This window comes from Hylobates moloch, unplaced genomic scaffold (genome assembly GCF_009828535.3).
Source record: "Hylobates moloch isolate HMO894 unplaced genomic scaffold, HMol_V3 SCAFFOLD_19, whole genome shotgun sequence".
In the NCBI taxonomy this organism is placed as follows: Eukaryota; Metazoa; Chordata; class Mammalia; order Primates; family Hylobatidae; genus Hylobates; species Hylobates moloch.
This window is the reverse complement of record NW_026652294.1, coordinates 17,074,745-17,096,308: the sequence shown is the minus strand read 5'-3', so window position 1 is coordinate 17,096,308 and position 21,564 is coordinate 17,074,745.

Genomic DNA, 21,564 nt, shown 5'->3' with positions numbered 1-21,564 from the left:
TCTGGCGAAGGTAGCCTTTTGTAATATTGCTCTAGGTCAAGAAGAAGACAGACTCTATTTTAGCACACCAAGTTACAAATGGTAGAACAGCAAGTCTGGCTGTCTTTGGGGAAGTCCACCCTGGGACCAGATCTCGATGCTGGTCTCACCATCTCCCCTTCCCTACCTGCAGCGTCTGAAATCTTCCAGTGCTCTCCTCCCCCAACTCTTTCAACAGCAGAAGAAATGGAGGGACAGACAGAGGACCAAGAAGGGGCTCCAGGAAGGATGCTTGATGGTCATTGTAGAAGGCAGGGCCCAGGGTCTAGCTGTGAGGCCCTGTCCCTTGGTTGGGATCAAGTTGACAAGACAAGAGCAGCTGCCTCGTGTGTGGCAGGAAGCTATTGCTGAGACCTGGAAGTTGAGTGATTATTATTTTGGATTCTGGCTGTAGGGAGACCGTATTGTTTTGTATTTTGTTCCCACCCTCACACAGTAATGATGATGCCAGTGAGGACAACACTGGTTAGCACTTCTGTAGGGGAGGGTTTGCCCTGTACCAGGTGCAGTTATGTGCCCTGGATACCTGTTACTAATTAAGAGGCTCACAGCAGCCCGGTGAGTTTGCTGCCAGCATCCCTTAAACAGGTGTGGCCCCTGGAGGCACAGGGCAGTGAAGTAACTTCCTAAACTCACTCAGCTGTGGCAAAACGAAGCAAGGCCCTTGTAGCTGGGGTTACACTGGAGGGTCCCGCTCTTCCACGGACTGCCTCAACTACTCCACTCTGCCAACTCAACTATTAGCAGAATGGTGCCTGGGGTCACAGTGGACCACCAAGGACAGTAGAAGGCTCCGAGCACACTCTTTAGGGAGTGGCATGAGGTAGTGGCAGCTTGCCCTCTTCAGGCAGATAAGAGGATAGTGGCTGAGAGTGGTATCCCGGAGCCAGTCTCCTGGGTTTGAGTCCCAACTCTGCCTTTTACTAGCTGTGTGACTTTGGGCAAGTTACTTACCCTCTCTGTGTGTCATTTTTGTCATCTATAAAATAAGACCACTCATAGTGCTTCCCTCAAGGTTGATGTGAAGATTAATGGGATGATGGCGGTGAGGAGCTTGGCCTCGGTCTTATTTCTGTATCAGCTGGGGGACTGTGGGCAGGTACTCAGCCTCTCTAGACCCCACTTTCCTCTTATCTCAGATGAAAAGAAACCCAGCTGGGACCTCACACATGACAAAAGGCTCAGTGAGGTGGAGAGACCCAAGCAGATGAGAGGGATGTCTGGTTGCAGGGCAAAGGGACCGGGTTCTAGGAGTATTTGGAGGCATGGCTGGATTGGATGAAGCAATTGACAGTGGACAGGCTATCCTGGGCAGCCCACTCCCCGGCTGCCTGGGGTGAATGCCAGGGCCTGCAGCTTTCACAGGGGCCATGGCTGGGGCCAGCATGCGTGCATTCTGGGGCCTGGTCTTGCTGCCTCTTTGGACACTGGCTTCAGGTGTTGAAATTCCTATGGTGCAGTGTCCTCCCTGCGGTCCTGAGTAGCACGGCAGGGCTGTGGCCAGGCGCCCAAGGCTGGTGTTTGACCTTCTGGGCCTATGAGCACCGAGGTGGCCAGGGCTCCTCTCAGCCTCATCAGTGTGTTAGGTCTTTCTCCTTTTATATTTATTTATTTATTTATTTATTTATTTATTTATTTATTTGAGACAAGGTCTTGCTCTGTTGCCCAGGCTAGAGTGCAGTGGGACCATCGTAGCTCACTGCAGCCTTGAACTCCTGGGCTCAAGTGATCCTAGGACTACAGATTCGAGTAGCTGGGACGACAGACATATGCCACCACATCTGGCTAGTTTTTTTGTTTGTTTGTTTTTGAGACAGAGTCTCGCTCTGATGTCCAGGCTGGAGTGCAGTGGCACGATCTCAGCTCACTGCAACCTCCACCTCCTGGGTTCAAGTGATTCTTCTGCTTCAGCCTCCCAAGTAGCTGGAATTACAGGTGTGCACCACCACACCAGGTTAATTTTCGTATTTTTTGTAGATATGAGGTTTCACCATGTTGGCCAGGCTGGTTTCAAACTCCCAAACTCAAGTGATCCACCCACCTCAGCCTCCCAAAGTCACACCTGGCTAATTAAAACAATAAAAACATTTTTATAGGGACAAGTTCTTGCGTGTTTCCCAGGCTGGTCTTCTCAAACTTCTGGGCTCAAGTGATCCTCCTGCCTTGGCTTCCCAAAGTGCTGGGATTACAGGCATGAGCCATCCGTCTGGCTGCTCTTTCTTTTTAAATTATTCATTGAAAAAAATTTTAAATTTTTTCTGGGTATACAGTAGGTGTATATATTTACTGGGTAGATGAGATACTTTAATACAGGCATAAAATATGTAATAATCACATCAGGGTAAATGGGGTATCCATTACCTCAAGCATTTATCCTTTGCGTTACAAACAACCCAATTATACTTAGTTATTTTGAAATGTACAATTAAATTATTATTGACTATAATTACCCTGTTGTGCTATCAAATACTAGATCTTATTCATTCCTTTTTTTCTGAGATGGGTTCTTGCTTTGTCACCTAGGCTAGAATACAGTGCTGTGATTATGGCTCACTGCAGCCTCGACCTCCTGGGCCCAAGCAATCCTCCCACCTCAGCCTCCCAAGTAGCTGGGACTATAGGTGTGCGCCACCACACCCGGCTAATTTTGTTTGTTTTTTATAGAGTCAGGGTCTCACTATGTTTCCCAGGCTGGTGTTGAACTCCTGGGTTCATGCATTCCTCCTGCCTCAGCCTCCCAAAGTGTTGCTATTATAGGTGTGAGCCACCATGCCTGGCCTTATTCTTTCTACTATTTTTTTTGTACCCATTAACCATCCCCACTTTTCCTTGCCCCCCAAATACCCTTCCCAGCCTCTGATAACCATCATTCTACTCTCTATCTCCATGAGTTCAATTGTTTTAATTTTTAGCTCCCACAAATAAGTGAGAACATGTGAAGTTTGTCTTTCTGTGCCTGGCTTACTTCACTTAACATAAAGACCTCCAGTTTCATCCATGTCATTGCAAATGACAGGATCTCATTCTTTTTTTTTTTTTTTTTTTGAGACAGAGTCTCCCTCTGTCGCCAAGCTGGAGTGCAGTGGCGTGATCTCGGCTCACTGCAACCTCTGACTCCCTCGTTCAAGCGATTCTCCTGCCTCAGCCTCCCAAGTAGCTGGGATTACAGGCATGTGCCACCATGCCCAGCTGATTTTTGTATTTTTAGTAGAGACAGGGTTTCCCCATGTTGGCCAGGATGGTCTCTATCTCCTGCCCTTATGTTCTGCCTGCCTTGGCTTCCCAAAGTGCTGGGATTACAGGCGAGAGCCACTGTGCCCAGCCTTTTGCCCATTTTAAAATTGGGTTATTAGGATTTTTCCTATAGGGTTGTTTGAGTTCCTTATCTATTCGATTATTAATCCCTTGTCAGATGCATAGTTTGCAGATAGTTTCTCCCCTTCTGTGGGCTGTCTCTTTGCCTTGCTGATTGTTTCCTTCACTGTGCAGAAGCTTTTTAACTTTATGGGATCCCATTTGTTCATTTTTGCTTTGGTTGCCCGTGCTTGTGAGGTATTTTTCAAGAAATCCGCCCAGAACAACGTCCTGGAGAGTTTCCCCTATTTCCTTCTTTTCAAGTCTTATGCTTATTTATATTTATAAATATGACTTTTAGGTTTTTTTGAGGTGTGATTTGCCTCTTTTCAGTGCACAGTTTTACAAGCTTTGAAAAACAAAGTCACGCAAACTCTGCCACAATCAAGACACAGAGCAGTTCCATCACCCCCCGAAATTCTCTAATCTCAGCCCCTGAGCATCCCTGGATGCCAGGCTTAAGAAGTGGACTTCCTTCCCCTGGCAGAAGGAGGGCGGGGTCGGGCTCCATGTCTGGGGGCCGTAGGCGGGGCTGGGCTGTGCCATCTGCCTGCTCCTTCCTTCTGGCTGAGAGCACTGGGAGGAGGAGCCTGCAGGCTGAGGACAGGCTGTGCTGGGAGCAGGAAGCAAAGATCCCAGGCCCCGGAGCAGCTTCTGACCTTTAGAGGCTGCCTTTGTCCTGGACAGCCAACTCTCCAGCTGCCTGCGGGGAATGCCTGGGCCTGCAGCTTTCACAGGAGCCATGGCCTGGGCCAGCATCCATGCAGGCGTCAGAACGAAACTGCAGAGCCAGGCATGGCCCTGGGGTGCTGGGCCACAGTGTCAGGCTCAGGAAACCAGCGTTCTGCCCGACACTGGGCCCTGGAATGGCCCAGTGAACTCCATTTTTTTTTTTTTTTTTTTCATGAGGAAGGCAGGAGATGATAAGACACCTCCTCATCACAGTGTGCTTTGATGAGCTCTCCTAGGTTGGTCTGAGACCACTGTCCGGGGCCTGAACACTTCGCGTCTTCAGGGGAAATGTACTAGTGAATTGGTTGCACACGCAACAAGGACGTGCTGGACTCTGGGGCCAGAACTCCCTGGGTTCAAATCCTGGGCTTACCACTGAGGCTCTGTGGCTTTGGGAAAATTATTTCGTGTGCCTCAGTTTTCTCATATATAAAATGGCTATAATAAGACTAATACCTATCTCAGAGAGTCATAAGGATTAAATGAAAAAACACAAAACATATAGAATGTCCCTTGGTAAGTGTTAGCTGCCATTAATGTTATTTTGTTTTGTTTGTTTTGTTTTTGTTTGTTTGTGTGTGTGTGGTTTTTTTTTTTTTTTTTTTTTTAGACAGATTCTCACTTTCTCACCCAGGCTAGAGTGCAGTGGCACAATCTTGGCTCACTCTGCCTCCCAGGTTCAAGAGATTCTCCTGCCTCAGCCTCCCAAGTAGCTGGGATTACAGGTGCCTGCCACCATGCCTGGCTAATTTTTTGTATTTTTAGTAGAGATGGAGTTTCACCATGTTAGCCAGGATGGTCTCCATCTCCTGACCTCACGATCCACCCACCTCGGCTTCCCAAAGTGCTGGGATTACAAGCGTGAGCCACCACGCCCAGCATGTTTTGTTTTGTTTTTGAGACAGAGTCTCTCTTTGTCACCCAGGCTGGAGTGCAGTGGTGCAATCTTGGCCCACTGCAACCTCTGCCTCCCGGGCTCAAGCAATTCTCCAGCCTCAGCCTCCCGAGTAGCTGGGATTACAGGCTCCCGCCATCACGCTGCACTAATTTTTATATTTTTAGTAGAGATGGGATTTCACCATGTTGGCCAGGCTGGTCTCAAACTCCTGACCTCAGGTGATTCACCCACCTCGGCCTCCCAAAGTACTGGGATTACAGGCATGAGCCACCGCGCATGGCCCCCATTAATGTCATTTTTATTGTTATTATTAAGTGGGAAAAAAACTCACGTTTCGATTCCAGCTCTGCCATCAACTGGCTGTATGGTGCTGGGCAATTCATGTCCCCTCTCTGAGCCTCGTGTTCCACAGGTACCACTGCTAGACAATTTCCACAATAGAAATAAGGGTGATGTTTATAGAGTTCTCTGCTCTAGCATGGTGCTCTGTCATTTATATTTTTGTCTTATTTGATTCTCACAAGAAGTCTGTATAGTAAAGTGTCATTACCCACATTTTACAGATAAAGAAACTGAAGTTTAGAGAGAAGAAATAACTCCCCAGGGTCACCTGTCTACAGCTGGGGGAGACGGAAGTTGAACTCAGACGGGCCTGAATGGAAGGCTCAGAGGTTCAACTCCTGCTGTCTGCTGTTCAGATGAAGTCAGGGGAATGGACTCAGGGTAGCCAGGCCGGCTGTGTCCTCTGCCGGAGGCATGGGTGACAGCAGCAGAAGACAGAGCAGGGAGGTCAGTGTAAAGGCAGAGGGATGGGTGGGGCCTCTGCCGGGCCTTGACCTTCTGGAGAAGCCAGAGAGGCTGACCTGGGGGCCTCCCCTGGGACATGTCCCTCATCCTTCCTCTACTCGAGGAGCCCAACAAGATACGTGCTTGTGCCTGAGGGTAGGGTCGTTAGTGAGACTTCCCTGCATCAGCACCTTGTCTTTTAAGCAAGAGAGCTGGAGAGGGCCATGCTTAACCCAGAGAAATAAGTCACTAGTGCCACGTCAGTCTCTCTTTTTTTTTTTCTTTTTGAGACAGAGTCTTGCCCAGGCTGGAGTGCAGTGGCATGATCTTGGCTCACTGCAACCTCCGCTTCCTGGGTTCAAGCGATTCTTCTGCCTCAGCCTCCCGAGTAGCTGGGACTACAGGCGCTTGCCACCACACCCAGCTAATTTTTAGTAGAGATAGGGTTTCGACATATTGGCCAGGCTGGTCTCGAACTCCTGACCTCGTGATCCACCCGCCTCGGCCTCCCAAAGTGCTGGTATTACAGGCATGAGCCACCGCGCCTGGCTGTCAGTCCCTTCTTAAAAGCCCTGTGGCAGCTCCTCATGGCCCCAGGATGAAAAGCAGAGAGGGAGGGGCAAGTGGTTTGCAAACCATCTGGACATTGGTGCCTGGGGAGGAGGTAACAACTCCCACACTCAGCCCCTTGGCTGCGGAACTGGAAGGTGACACAACCCCAAGGACAGAGACAAACTGTGGGAGCCTCAGCTTCAGAGTCAAATAAATATACGTTTCATCCTGTTTCTGCCACTTCCTGGGTGAGTGACTCTGGGCAAGTGCAGGGCGTGTGAACATTGGGAGAGGTGGTACCTGTGAAGTGTCTGAGCACATAGTAGGTGCTCAGTCTGTTTGAGCTCCTCTCCCTTCCTTCCCTCAGACCATGTCTCACATGCTGTGTTGGAAAAGGTCTGGTTGGACTCGTGGTTCCACTATGTATTATTTATGTGGTATTGCACAAATCCCTAAACTATGCCATGTCTCTATTGATTTAAAAAAAAAGCCAAGTACACCCTAACACCTAATGATGATAAGATACATACATCTTGATTTCAAAGATGTCATATATCAAAAGATGGTATATCTCAGAATTACTAAGCTTTGCTGCCCCAAACTTCACTCCTTTGCTATCCTGAGTGTATGCCTTTCAGCTAATGGTTTGTTGCCCATGGTCTCAAGGTGGCTGCCAGGCATCCTGTTCTCTCACCCTCATCCCCATAAGGAAGATGAAAGGGCCTGCCCGGCAGTGGGTAGGTGACAGCCTCCCTTGTGTGGGGAGGACACAAGATCTCTTCTAGAAGTTGTTCAACAGACACACCATTGGCCAGAACTGGGTCACATGACTGCTGCTGTTGCAGAGCAGGCTGGGAAGGCTTTGACAAAGGAGGACAGTCATAAAGGCTTATAACAATCCTTTTCAGCCCCTGTAGTGGGCACCATGATGTTCTACCCTGAATGGGAGTTCTGCTAGCAGGGACAAAGTGAGTCGCCCATTGGGCAGGCACATCTCAGACTCAGCCACAGATGAGACCTGAAAAACTCAGCAGACTCCACTTCCCACCAAGGCCTTTGATCTATTTATTTTTCCAGCATCCTTAATAGATAGCTATCCAGCCTCAGCTCAAACCCCTCTAATGGGGGACTCAGAACTTCACAGACAGCTCTCGGCCTTTCTAACTGCTGGATTGCTGAAATGCTCTTGCTTAGAGATGGAGCCAAATATGCCTCTTCCTACCAGTCCTGGCTTTGCCCCTTGGGGTCCCCCAGGTCCAGTCGGTTTTCTCTTGCTGGTGGTGCCTGCAGGTTTTGAAGACAGAGCTCACCCACACACCCCCACACCCACTGCCTTCTCAGTTCCTGAATATCCCAGACATTTTCCTGACATTCTTAAAGGCATCAGTCATTTGTCATGGAGCTTCCTGTATTAGTCTGTTTTCACACTGCTGATAATTTCATACCTGAGACTGAGAAATTTACAAAATAAAGAAGTTTAATGGACTTACAGTTCCACATGGCTGGGGAGGCCTCACAATCATGCCAGAAGGCAAGGAGGAGCAAGTCACATCGTACATGGATGGTAGTAGGCAAAGAGAGTTTGTGCAGGGGAACTCCCATTCTTAAAACCATCAGATCTCGTGAGACTTACTCGCTATCAAGAGAACAGCATGGGAAAGACCCACCCCCATGATTCAATTACCTCCCGCTGGGTTCCTCCCCGGAAACATAGGAATTGTGGGAGTTACAATTCAAGATGAGATTTGGGTGGGGACATAGCCAAACTGTATCACTTCAAATTAAGCAAATCATTTCAGGCACTCTTTCTTGAGAGTTCACTTTTGTCAGGCATTGTCCTCAGTCCTGGGTAGATAACATGGAACAAAGCAGACCTTCCTTGGTCTGAGCCCACTGAAGAGCCATTTGTACATGTACTTCCTCCTCCAGGAAGCTTTCCCTGATTTCTAGATTGGCCTAGGAACTCCTCTTCTGGCTCCCACAGTCCCCATGCCTCTCTGCTATAATACTCTGTGCACTCCTGACCTGACTTTCTCTGTCTCCTACCCTGGACCGTGATCCCCATGAAGGCAGGGATGCATGTTGGTCATCAAGGTTGTGCTCAGAACAGAGCTGACAAATGGTGGGTGCTCGGTCCTTTGCTCTTTCCTCTATGAATGGGCAGTTACAGAGGTGGTTCTCAGAAGAACCAGGAGGAAGGGCATTTCTGGAAGTAAGGCTCCTGGCATTAGCCTCTGCTGGGACTGTCTCCATGCTCTTGGCCTCAAGCCTTCTCCTTGCTCCCCAGCTCAGAGCTGCAGGGTCAGGAGCCTGGTGAGCTTCCAGTCCCCAGAGTGTCACAGCACAGGACAGGCAGCTGACTTAGCAGAAACAGGGAATGCTGGCTCAGCCACATACCGACTGAGTGTCCTTGGGCCAGTGACTTAACCTCTCTGAACCTGTTTCCTTATTTGTAAAATGGAAACATGAACAGTGACCTCATGGGGTGGTTGAAGGAGTTAATACCTGCCAATAACCTGGTGCATAGTGGGTGTGCCGCCACCTTTGGTTCTCGCTCCACCTAGTGGGGCTGTGGGCAGGGCCCTGGCAGCCTCTGCTCGAGCTGGAGGATGGTGCTGGGTGATGGGGATGGGCGAACATCAGGCAGTGTGGAAGTCCTGGTGGCTTTGAAGAAGTAGGGCTTGGCATTCCCATGCAGCAAATCCCAGGGGACAGGGAAAAATCTGGGAAGTGACGTGTGCTGAGACCTAGGACAACTGCCCCAGACCACAAGGTGAGGTCTCCCAGGCCGGCTGGACATGTGCAGATGGATCAGCCTCTCCACTCCCCATAAACCACACACAGGACAGAGATGAAGCCAAGATCCAGACAGGTCAGGTGACTTGTCCAAGCTCACACAGCAGCTAGTCCCAGACCTCCAGATTCATGGCCCAGTTTTACATTTTCTCTCTCTCTCTCTGTGTGTGTGTGTGTGTGTGTGTGTGTGTGTGTTTTGCCTCCTCCTTACCCAAGAGTATCTCCTTAACGGCCTCTCCTTGGAGATGATGAGGACACGAGCCTCTTCTTTATTCTCCCAGTGACCCACAGCTGCCGCCTCTGGTCCTTCCCAGCTCGCCTAGCGGAAACCTGGAGAGGGTAGGAGGCCTGTGGGGGCAGATGCTCCAGAAAGGCCTGTCCTTCATTATTCTTTCATTGTGTTATGTCCTCTCTCTTCCAGACCTTTGCTCACGTGGTTCCTGCTAAGCCTGCCAAGCAGGTTGGTGGCCCTTCCTCCCCACTGTCTCAGAGACTCCAGAAAAGCAGCTACTGAGCTGCAGAGAGACAGGCCAGTTACTCGTCTGTTGCCCTTGCTTGATTGTAAGCATCCTGAGGGCAAGGGCATTCCTGTCACTAGTGCCATCTTAAGAAGGGCTACCCTGTGTCTAGTACCATTTGCAATAGTCCCCACGTTCAGCACTATTTGCAATATGGTTACTGTGCCCATTTAGCAGCCGAGAAAACAGAGACTCAGGTTATGAGCTAGTTGAGGTGGGAATGAAAACTGAGCTGGTGCCTGGTGCCCAGTGATCACAACAGTTTGGTGTTCTGATGATGTGCCAGAACTGTATCATCCCGTCTCCCACACAAGGAGACAGAGGCAGAGAGAGGTCATGTTTCTTGCCCGAGCTCACACAGGTCATAGGTGACAAAGGCAGATTTCAGACCTAGGGCTGGCTGCAGAGTCCACGTCCTGATCCACAACATTCTCCAGCCCTCTCCCTGCTGGCATCCAACAGCGATGTTGAGGGGGGCCCTGGACAGGCTGGTGGTGAGAGGGGAGGGGGGTTGTCAGCCTTATGGGTCAGAGGCAAGGGGATTGAGTGAAGGGCTGGGTGGGGACTGAGCCCCAGGGTGGGACAGAGCCTCCGTCCTGCCCTCGGAGCTCTGGGCAAGTATCTTTCCTCACTTGGTCTCAGCCTGGGCTCCATGAAAGCAAAAGTATTGGGTGAGAAGGGAGGAGAAGAATCTTCCTTTCCACCGGGCCCAAGTCCTATTCTGGACTTTCCTTCTCTCTGAGGTTTTCAAGAACCAGAGTGATAGGGGACTCTGCAAAGAGCACCGGGAAGACCACCCCTGCCTGCTCCTGGAGAACCTCCTCTGGCCCTGTGGCCGCCATCCGACCTGCAGCCCACCTCTGCCCTGTAGCACAGGGGAGTGAGGGAGGGCACGGGCTTGGGAATCAGGAAACTGGGTCTCCAGCCAGCTCTCCCTCCCAGGCTGGAGCAGCAGAGCTCAGCGGTTGGGGCCATGGGTTCTGGAGGTGGACAGTCTCACTTTTACTTATTATTATTATTTTTATTTTTATTTTTTGAGACAGAGTCTCGCTCTGTCTTCCAGACTGGAGTGTGGTGGCATGATCTCAGCTCACTGCAACCTCCGCCTCCTGGGTTCAAGCCATTCTCCTGTCTCAGCCTCCCGAGTAGCTGGGACTACAGGTGCATGCCACCACGCCTGGCTAATTTTTGTATTTTTAGTAGAGATGGGGTTTCACCATAGTGGTCAGTCTGGTCTCTAAACTCCTGATCTCAAGTGATCTGCCTCGGCCTCCCAAAGTGCTGGGATTACAGGCATGAGCCACCATGCCTGGCTGAGTCTCACTTTTAATCCCAGCTCTGCCACTTGGGCTAGTGGACAAGTGTCAGGAAATGCTGCCTGGAGAGGACGTGGGCAGAGTCAAGAAGGGGAGTTATAGTCATCTGGATAAAGACAGAGGGGAAAAGGGACAGTGCAAGGCTGGCAAGGTCAGTGGGAGGTGGGTGGATGGGATGGCAGGAGCAGGTCCTGCTGGCCTGTGTGTCAGGACGTCTGACCTTGTCCCATGGGCAGTGGGAGTTACTGCAAGGTTCTGTGCAGGGGAGAGGCTGGTCGGATTACAGTCTAATCCCCACAAATCCCGCTCTATGAGCTTGAACAAGGGGTGTTCCTTTCTAGGTGGGAACTCCTCCTCTGCAGGATGAGGCACCTGGCCTTGGCAGTCCTTAGCTCCCATCTAGTTCTGGTGCTGGGTTAGGATGCAGAACAAGGCGTGGGCTCAGCAGAGCCACTTTGCGGGTATCTTGTGGTCGTGGGAGGGCTCCCAGTGCAATTGGTCCCACAGGGCAGGACATTTCCCTATAGATGCTTAGATGGCCTGGACCTCACCTTGACGTGCCTCCTTGGTTCCCAGCCACACTTTGGCCTCACTGGGCCTGTGTCGGTCCTGCAGCCCCACGGCTCTTCTTGGGGAGGGAAGTATTTGTGGGGTCCTTGTCGATTGTATGGGTCACAGGCCTGGGTGTGTGAAAGGGCTGCAAAGCATGAGGGAAGGGGGAGAAACTGCTGTGCAGGGGGCAAAACCACTATGTAGAAGGCAAGGGGGAGAGTCCGGGCATAACACCAGGTGGGGAGGGGCTGGAAGGAGAAGACGGGGGAAAGGAAGCAGGGGCAGAGGGGAGACTGGTGGGCTTTTTTTTTTTTTTAACTTCATGAAAATATTTGTTTGACTAAAATTACCCTTTTTTTTTTTTTTTTTTTGCCCTTTCAGAAACCATGTTAGTAGTTCTTTTTTTTTTTTTGAGACGGAATCTTGCTCTGTCGCCCAGGCTGGAGTGCAGTGGCGTGATCTCGGCTCACTGCAAGCTCCGCCTCCTGGGTTCACGCCATTCTCCTGCCTCAGCCTCTCCGAGTAGCTGGGACTACAGGTGCCCACCACCACGCCTGGCTAATTTTTTTTGTATTTTTAGTAGAGACGGGGTTTCACCGTGTTCTCGATCTCCTGACCTCGTGATCCGCCCGCCTCGGCCTCCCAAAGTGCTGGGATTACAAGCGTGAGCCACCGCGCCCGGCCCCATGTTAGTAGTTCTATGGACACACTTAATTGAAAATAAGAGGCTAGGTGCAGTGGCTTAGGCCTGTAATCCCAGCACTTTGGGAGGCCAAGGTGGATGGATCACCTGAGGTCAGGAGTTCGAGACCAGCCTGGCCAACATGGTGAAACCACATCTCTACTAAAAATACAAAAATTACCTGTGCGTAGTGGTGCATGTCTATAATCACAGCTACTCAGGCATTTCAGGCAGGAGAATCACTTGAACCCGGGAAGCAGAGGTTGGAGTGAGCCAAGATCGGGGGCCATTGTACTCCAGCCTGGGCGATGAGTGAAATTCCATCTCAAAAAAAAAAAAAAAAAAAAAAAAAAAAAAAAAAAAAGAAAAGAAAAGAAAAGAAAAGAAGAGAAAAGCCGTGTATACAACACAAGGACGAAGAATACTGGTCAAGATGCACCATTAGTGTAGAGTGGGTAAGTTTAGACTCTAGACAATGAGTCTAAGGAGCTTAACTTGACAATAGAGCATGATTTTGTCAACAGGGTGGAAAGCAACCATGTATTTAGTTTTCCACTGGATCGCTGCGTCCGCCTTTGCAAACCACCAGGAAATAGGCTCTTCTAAGCCTCCTCAGATTTCAAAATGCACCAACAGTATCACATTATTGTTTCTTTGGAGCAAGAGTTGCTTCTTTGGCTCCCCTACTGTGCATTCCACAGGTGACTCAGAAAGATGCATTTTTAATTTTTGTTGTTGTTTGGAGTTTTATTATGGAAATTACCAAACATACCCAAAGGTAGCGAGAGCAGGATAATAAACCTCCGTGTGCCCATCATGAGCCCGATGATGATCGACTCAGGGGAGTTGGGTTTCATCTCTTCCCCCCTTCATTTCTATCCCAGGTATTATGACATTTCTCCCATACATTGGAAGGCATTTGAGCACAGAGATGCCTGTCGCCCCATTTTCGTCTCCTTGAAACCTTCACTTAAGGCTGCTGTGTTCGTGAGGCTTTCTGTGGGTGGATGGAGGTCGACCTTGAAGAAGCTGCCGATTTCAGCTGGAGGTTGGTGCTGCCCTGGACATCAGGCCCCTAGAAGCAGGGGAAACCATGGGAACATGAAATGTTGGGGCGCTTTTGCAGTTCCCTGAGCATGGAAGTGGGATTGGGCAGGAGGAGGGGCTCCTGCACTGTGATGCTATTTAGCCGATGACCTTTAGAATCACAAACCCCTGGACTGTCAGAGCTGGTGGGCATCTTAGCCATCCCCAGTCCATCCCTTCACTGGACAGAGGAGGAAACTGAGGCCCAGAGAGTGGGGGCATCTTGCTCAAGGCCATGCATCAAATCAGTCAGAACCCAAGGACCTGGCTGTTTCCTGCCTGGTGTCCAACCAGCGTTTTAGAGCCCCTGCTGCAGTCAGTCGCTATCAGGCACCCTGTGTCCCTCCCAGAGCTTTGCTGAATACCTGGAAGGGGACAGAGGACACCAGCCCAAGGAAGGAATACACTGGGATCTTGAGGAAGGCAGGAGCTTCCTTGGTGCAGTGTCCCCAGCTGCCTGTCTGCCTGGGAGTGGCCCGGGCACCCAGGACCTCCTCTCCAACCCCAGGCATCCCACGGAGCACTTGGCAGCCCACCTGAGGGATACTCCAGGAGGACCTTCCCTTGACAGGTAGATCCGTGTCAAATGGATCCCTCATCCAAAGCCAGCACTGGCTTCACATGCTGTTTTGTTTTCTCTTCCTCTCACACAAACATATGCTGTGTTGTTCTTTCCTGAACTTCTCCCTCCTCTCTCCCTCTTTTTTTTTTGAGGTGGAGTCTCACTCTGTCACCCAGGCTGCAGTGCAGTGGCGTGATCTCGGCTCACTGCAACCTCCGCCTCCTGGGTTCAAGTGATTCTCCTGCCTCAGCCTCCCGAGTAGCTGGGATTACAGGCACCCACCACCAAGCCCGCCAATTTTTGTATTTTTAGTAGAGACGGGGATTCACCACGTTGGTCAGGCTGGTCTCGAACTCCTGACCTCAGGTGATCCACCCGCCTCAGCTTCCCAAAGTGCTGGGATTACAGGTGTTAGCCACTGCACACAGCCACTGTCTTCCTCCTTTTATCAGCCCACACTCATCTTTCCCCCAGCTGCCCCGCCCCTGCTCCCCCCACCTCTCTTTCTCTCCCCACTTCCCTCCTTCTCCTCTCATAAATTCTCCCTCTGGGCTTTTTGCCAAGGGGCTGAATAAACAGGAAGGAAGGGACAAATAAATCACCAAGAGTCACGAGACAGGCTCTGGGAAGTTTTCTGACTCTGGAGACCGTCACAGAAGAGCTGGCCGGCCTCTGCCTTGGGAGTTGCAGCGAGGCCCGGAGAGGCTGTGTAGAAGGGGTGATAGGAGCAGTGATATGGGGTCAGCAGCAGGTTGGTGCCCAGGCAGGCTGTCATCAATGCTGCGACCCTCACAGTGAGGCTGAGGAGAAGCCCAGGTGGGGAGTCTAGAGCTCTGGCCGCCAGTTGGGTTCTGCTGGGTGACTCTGGACAAATCTCACCCCCTCTCTGAGCCTCCATCTCCCCATTTGTAACAGAAGGGACCTGGATTAGATGGCTGGGGGTGGTCCTTGCAGCCCTGATATTGTAGGAGTCTGAGGATTGATCTTTTATACAACTTGGGGGGCTCTGGAGGGAGGGTCTTGCTGAGCTGCTCTGATAGTGGGGATCACACAGACCCCCGGCTTTCCCACTCTAGATGGCCTTGGCCAAAGCCCCCAGCTGCCCTTGAGGTGGGAAATCCTGGGGGTGAATGAGGGTAGAAAAAGGCAGCCGCAGTTGGAGGCTTGCGGCTCAGAGCTAAGGCCGCCACCCCATAGCCTCCGCTGGCTCCCCAGGTGAGCTGGGACACTAAGATCAGAGGCTGGAAACAAGAAGTTTTGGCTTTTAGCTGGCAGCAGCAGCAGCAGCAGCTGCGGCCAACATAATCTCTCCTTCAAATGACAGGCTGGGGACTTTGGGAAAACAGCCACAATAAGTGTGTTAGGAGGGAAAGGATGGGGAGAGGAAGGAAAGAGAGCAGAGAAGATGGTGAGGTCTGGATCCTGGGGTGCAGCGTATGTGTGCGCACATGTGCTTCTGTGATCCTCAGTATCTCAGTGTTTCTGTGACTGTGTGTACACGTACGCTGTGTCTCTGTGATTCAATCTCTGTGTGTCCCCGGGGAGACAGTGTGCACCTCTGTTTTTTTTTTGTTTGTTTGTTTGTTTTTGATACGGAATCTTGCTCTGTCACCCAGGCTGGAGTGCAGTGGTGTGATCTCGGCTCACTGCAACCTCCGCCTCCTGGGTTCAAGCAATTCTCCTGCCTCAGCCTCCTAAGTAGCTGGGATTACAGGCGCATGCCACCACGCCCTGGCTAGTTTTTGTATTTTTTAGTAGAGACGGGGTTTCGCCATGTTGGCCAGGCGAGTCTCGAACTCCTGACCTCAGGTGATCCACCTTCCTTGGCCTCCCAAAGTGTGGGGATTACAGGTGTGGGCCACCGCGCCTGGCCTAGTGTGAGTCTCTGTTTATGGTGATGGGTGGCAGCGCAATGCCTTGAAAATGTTTCCTCCAAGGTAGCAAAGAAAAGTCCCTGTGACCATCCAAAGCGTTGGAGAGCTCAGTGGCTGAGCACTGGTCTGAAAGTTAGGAGACTTGGGTTCCAGCTTTGGATCTGCTACAGGCTCACTTGGCAGCCTTGGGCGAGCCACTACCTTTCCTTGACTTGAGGAACCTCAATGGCAAATAGCAACACAGCCAACTCTTTTTTTTTTTTCCCTGAGAGAAAAAAAGCTGTAGGCTTTATTTTTTATTTTATTTTATTTTTTGAGACGGAGTCTAGCTCTGTCGCCCAGGCTGGAGTGCAGTGGCGCAATCTTGGCTCACTGCAAGCTCCACCTCCCAGGTTCACGCCATTCTCCTGCCTCAGCCTCCTGAGTAGCTGGGACTACAGGCGCCCGCCACCGTGCCCAGCTAATTTTTTGTATTTTTAGTAGAGACGGGGTTTCACTGTGTTAGCCAGGATGGTCTCGATCTCCTGACCTCGCCATCCGCCCACCTCGGCCTCCCAAAGTACTGGGATTACAGGCGTGAGCCACCGCGCCCGGCCAGCTGTAGGCTTTATTAAGCGGAGTGACAGTACAAAGCTTCCACAGTGTGGAAGGAGTCCCAAGCAGGTAGCCAGTGTTAGATCTTTTGATCACCTTTTAAACTCTTTAAGGTGGGAAATATGTGCGGCGGGAAAATGTTACCAGAGGGAGAAACAAAGACAATTAACATGTCTCAGATCTTGAAGAAAACCGGAATTGTAACTTAAGTTTTATCTACTTATAACCTTGCAGCGGCATGGCAAAGGAGACAGGATCTCACAGAATTTTACAAATTGGCCACACAGCCAACTCTTATAGAGCATTTGCTGTGTGCCAGGCCCTGTCCTAAGCACATCGCAGGTCAGAGTTATCCAACCCTCGAAGGTTATCTCCATTTTACAGATGTGGAAACTGAGGCCCGTGCCTAAGATGCCGTATCTAGTGAGTGGGGGAACTGAGATTCCAATCCAGGCAGGCTGGCTTGGAGTTTGAGCTCTTCACTGCACGCTGCCCAGCGATCCTGCCGGAGGGTCTCGACCACAGAGTGGGGGTGTGGGGGCTGTGATTCAGATTCTCAGAGGTGCTGATGCAGCTCTGTGGCCCCTACTGCCCCTGCCCCCGACTGAGAACTGTGGCTGTGCTCAGCCACCGTGACTGGCTGGGGTATGGCTCGGTTGCCTTGGGTGTTGGCCAGGCCCCTGTTGATCTCCAAGGGCTCTCGGTGTTCCAGGAAGCTATGGCTTGGTGTCTGAAACACAGTCTGGAGCAATAAATGTCACAGGAGGAAGGATGTGACCAGGCTGCACAGGGAAGAGACCAAGACACTTTGAGCCAAATCTCTCTTTCCCTTGGGACCCCAAGAGCTGATTCACCTGGAACATCCTGGAGCCATGACACACGCCATGCTATGATGGCAGAGGCTGCCAGCTGCCATCCAGGACACAGAGCTTATGGGAGGTGGTGGAGTCCCTGCTCCCCGCAAAGCCTGAGGGCTGGTAGAGATGTGAGGGTGTTTCAACGTTGCTTTCCAAGATAAAGAACGAGTTCTTTTTCTGTCCTCCCTTCTTCTGTCCCTGGACAGCCTGACTGCGTCAAAGAAGGAGGAGGTGGAGGAGCCAGGGGGCAGCTGGGGTAGGAAGAAGTCCAGCTTGGTGACATTAATGGGAGGACAGAATTGCCTGGCTCTTCTGTTTTTGGACACAGGCACAGTTATGAAACTTTGAGCAACCCCAGGCCTGGTGGCCCTGGCTCACCCCTGCCTGCTGTGTGAGGCCTGAGAGGTGCATGAGGCCACTGTCCATAAATGGAATTGTCAGTTTATTACCCTCGGTACCCAGCCCAGTGCCTGGAAGTTCTTCCTGGATGTCGACTGCCGTGGGGAGAAGAGGGGCCACTGGCCACAGTGAGGGTGCTGAGCTGGAGACGAGTTACGCCCGATCTCATCCTGGGAGGAGACTGTGGTCTGGAGGGGGTGAGAACAAAAATGAAGAGGCTTAAAACAGAGGTGAGGGCAGAGGGAGGCAGGAGAGGCCGGGAAGGATTCAGGAAGCCTGTTTCCCAAGTGGGAGGCGGAGGGATTTTCTTAAAACAGAAATCAGACCGTGCCACTTCCTGGTAGCGTTGCCCTAAAATAGATTCCATACTCTGTCCTGCTGTGCCATCTGGCTCTGCCGTCTCTCCACCTCCTCTAATGTCATCGTCTCCTCCCTGCTGTCCACTGTCCCGCCACACGGGTTTCTTCCAGTTCCTCGAACACGCTAAGCCATGTCCACCCTTGGGGCTTGGCCCAACTCATTCCTACTTCCTGGACATCGCCCCGCCCTGCACTTTGCACTCATTCAGGTGCCTGCTTAAATGTCACCTCCTCAGAGAGGGCTTCCTACCGTATTTTGTCTCTCTCCCACTAGATTGTCACCTAAAACAGAGCAGGGGCCGTATAGGTCTTCTATAAATATCTGTTGTTAGCAAACATTTATTGAATGACTGTATGAAGGAGAAAATGGCTTACCTGGCTTTGGAAGGTTGGGGTTGCTCTACCCAAAGGAGTCATTCTCGATTTCAGCACCCCATCATTTATTTTATTTTAGTCAGAGCCTTGCTCTGTTGCCCAGGCTGGAGTGCAGTGGAGCGATCTCGGCTCACTGCAACCTCTGCCTCCCAGGTTCAAGCGATTCTTCTGCCTCAGCCTCCTGAGTAGCTGGGATTACACGTGCGCACCACCACAAGTGGCTAATTTTGTATTTTTAGTAGACGGGGTTTCACCGTGTTGGCCAGGCTGGTCTCAAACTCCTGACTTCAGGTGATCCGCCCACCTGGGCCTCCCAAAGTGCTGGGATTATAGGCGTGAGCCACTGCGTCCAGCCAGCACCCCACTGTTTAATGTGTATGTATGAAGCTCATCGCAATTCGTAGTCAATTTATTTATTGTTTTTGCCTCTCTCCCACTAGATTGTCACCTAAAACTGAGAAGAGGCCATATGGGTGCTCTATAAATATTTGTTGTTAGTCAGCAAACATTTATTGAATGACTGTGTGAAGGAGGTAATGGTTTACCTGGCTTTGGAAGGCTGAGTAGGAACAGGGAAAGCAAAGAAGGATGTGCTTAGCTGTAATATCTGAAAACTCAACTATCAGTAGCTTAACTTCTAAGGATATCTATTGTTGACTCAGGAAGCTGTCCAGATCTAGGTTGTCCTCATGTTGATTCCACAGCTTAACAGTGTCACTGGCCTCCCTGCTGCTTTCAATTTTTGCACACTGGCACCCCCAGCATGTTGGCATTTATCCTCAGGCTTCGCACCTTATGGTCACAAGATGGCTGCCATAGCTCCAGGCATCATGTCCTCACACAACTGTGTGTAAAATAGGAAGAGAGTGGCCAGGCATGGTGGCTCATGCCTGTAATCCCAGCACTTTTGGAGGCCAAAGTGGGCAGATAGCTTTGAGCTCAGGAGTTCAAGACCAGCTTGGGCAACATGGCAAAACTGTGTCTCTATAACAATATAAAACTTAGCCGGGCATTGGTGCTGGCACCTGTAGCCCCAGCTACTTGGGAGACTGAGGCTGGAGAATCACTTGAGCCCTGGGAGTGGAGGCTGCAGTGAGCCGAGATCATGCCACTGCACTCCAGCCTGGGCGACAAAGTGAAGACCCTGTCTCAAAAAAAAGCACAGAAAAACAAAATAGGATGAGAGGAAAGGGAGCAAAGGAATCTTCATGTGATTTTTCTCTTTCATCAGAGGTGAAAATCTTTACCTGGAAACACACTGCCACTCCTCACACCCTCCAGAGATTCTTCTTTATGTTATTATCACTCTGAACTGGCCCACTCAAGACCAATGAGTGAAAAGAGCTAGAGTAGAAAACAGGAGAAAAGGGCTGCCATGATCACCTTAGGCTAATTGGGATGCGCCTCCTACGTTGTGTGCAATTCAACCCAGGAAGGCGGTTAGTGGGGAAGAGGGCAGACAATGCCGAGCGTGCCCCACTGTCTCTTGGGGGCCTCCCACTCTCCTGTGGGGTGAGCAGGGCTACTTTTCTTAGTGTCTGTGGCCTCCCCTCTGCTCCCCCCACACCCAGTCATTTGAGAATGCAAAGCTCAGAGAAACTAAGAAATGTGCTCAAGGTCACACAGAAAACTAGAAGGGAATAGAACTTAGCCCCTCATCAATCACTACCCTCACCCCAGAACCTGGGGTGCCCCTGGGCATGCTGTCTTGCCACCACCCCGTCCCTTCTCACCCTTCCATGCTGTTGCTTATTTAACCTATGTCTTTCCCAAGAGACTGTAAGCTCCCTAAGCACAGGGACTTTGGATCTGCCCACGGTCTTTCCCCAGTACCTAGAACAGAGCCTGGCTCTGAGCAAGGAAGGAAGGAAGGGGAGGAAAGAAGGGAGGGAGGGATGGAGGGAGAAAGGAAGGAAGGAAGGGAGGGAGGGACAGAGGGAGGAAAGAAGGGAGGGAGGAAGGAAAAAATAAGGAAAAAGGAAGGAGGGAGGAAAGAGGGAGGAAGGAAGGGAGGGAGAGAGGAAGGAAGAAAAAGGAAGGAGGGAAGAAAGAGGGAGGAAGGAAAGGAAGGAGGGAAGAAAGAGGGAGGAAGGAAAGGAGGGAGGGAGAGAGGAAGGAGGAAGGGAGGAAAGGAGGGAGGGAGAGAGGAAGGAAGGAAGGAACGGAGGAAAGGAGGGAGGGAGGGAGAGAGGAAGGAAGGAAGAGAGGAAGGGAGGGAGGGAGGGAGGGAGGAAGGATTCTTAAGTGTATGTAATCGAGGTCTTCTGTACCCATGCCCTGTCAGCAAACACCTGGGCGGAGTCCTGTAGCCCTTAGCTGGTGCAGGTGGGTAGCACTGCTGATACGTTTTACTGATGTGATGCTGCCTTGAGGAAGGGAGTGAGTGAATATGGGGAGCACAGCCAATCCCCACGATAGGTACAGAGGAATTGGCTGTCTTGTGAGGCAGTAAACTCTGCTTTCAGAGGTGATAGGCATCTCTTGGGAGTGTTCTAGAGGCAATGCTTGCCATGAGAAGTTAGAACTGAAGAACACTGGAAGACTGATTTTGAGATATGTTGGCTTAAGAGTCTGCAAAAACAGCATTTGCAGAATTCTCACAACTGCCTTACTTTGATTTTACAGTAGGGGGAAGTGAAACACAGAGAAGGTAAGTAATTTGCCCAAGGTCACACAGCTCATCTGTGGCAAAGACAGGATTGAATCCAGGCATGGAAGTACCCTGCTCACCTTTATTTTTTATTTTTTTATTTTTTTGAGATGGAGTCTCGTTCTTGTCACCCAGGCTGGAGTGCAATGGTGCGATCTCAGCTCACTGCAACCTCCACCTCCTGGGTTCAAGCAATTCTGCCTCAGCCTCCTAAGTAGCTGAGATTACAGGTGCCCGTCACCATGCCCGACTAATTTTTGCATTTTTAGTAGAGACGGGGTTTTGCCATGTTGGCCAGGCTGGTCTCGAACTCCTGACCTCAAGTGATCTGCCCACCTTGGCCTCCCAAAGTGTTGGGATTTACAGGCATGAGCCACCGTGCCTGGCCCCACTCACCTTTCTTAGCCCTTAGACCACACCGCCTCTTCACATCCCTTAGAGATCCAAGGCTCTGTGGTTTGAAGAATAGTAACTTGTAGCACTGTCAGAACATATTTCTCTAAGAATCTATGACTCAGAGCCGACTCTGGGCTTCTAAGATACTCGGATTCTCTGAGATTCTGACAGCCCATGATGCTGTCCT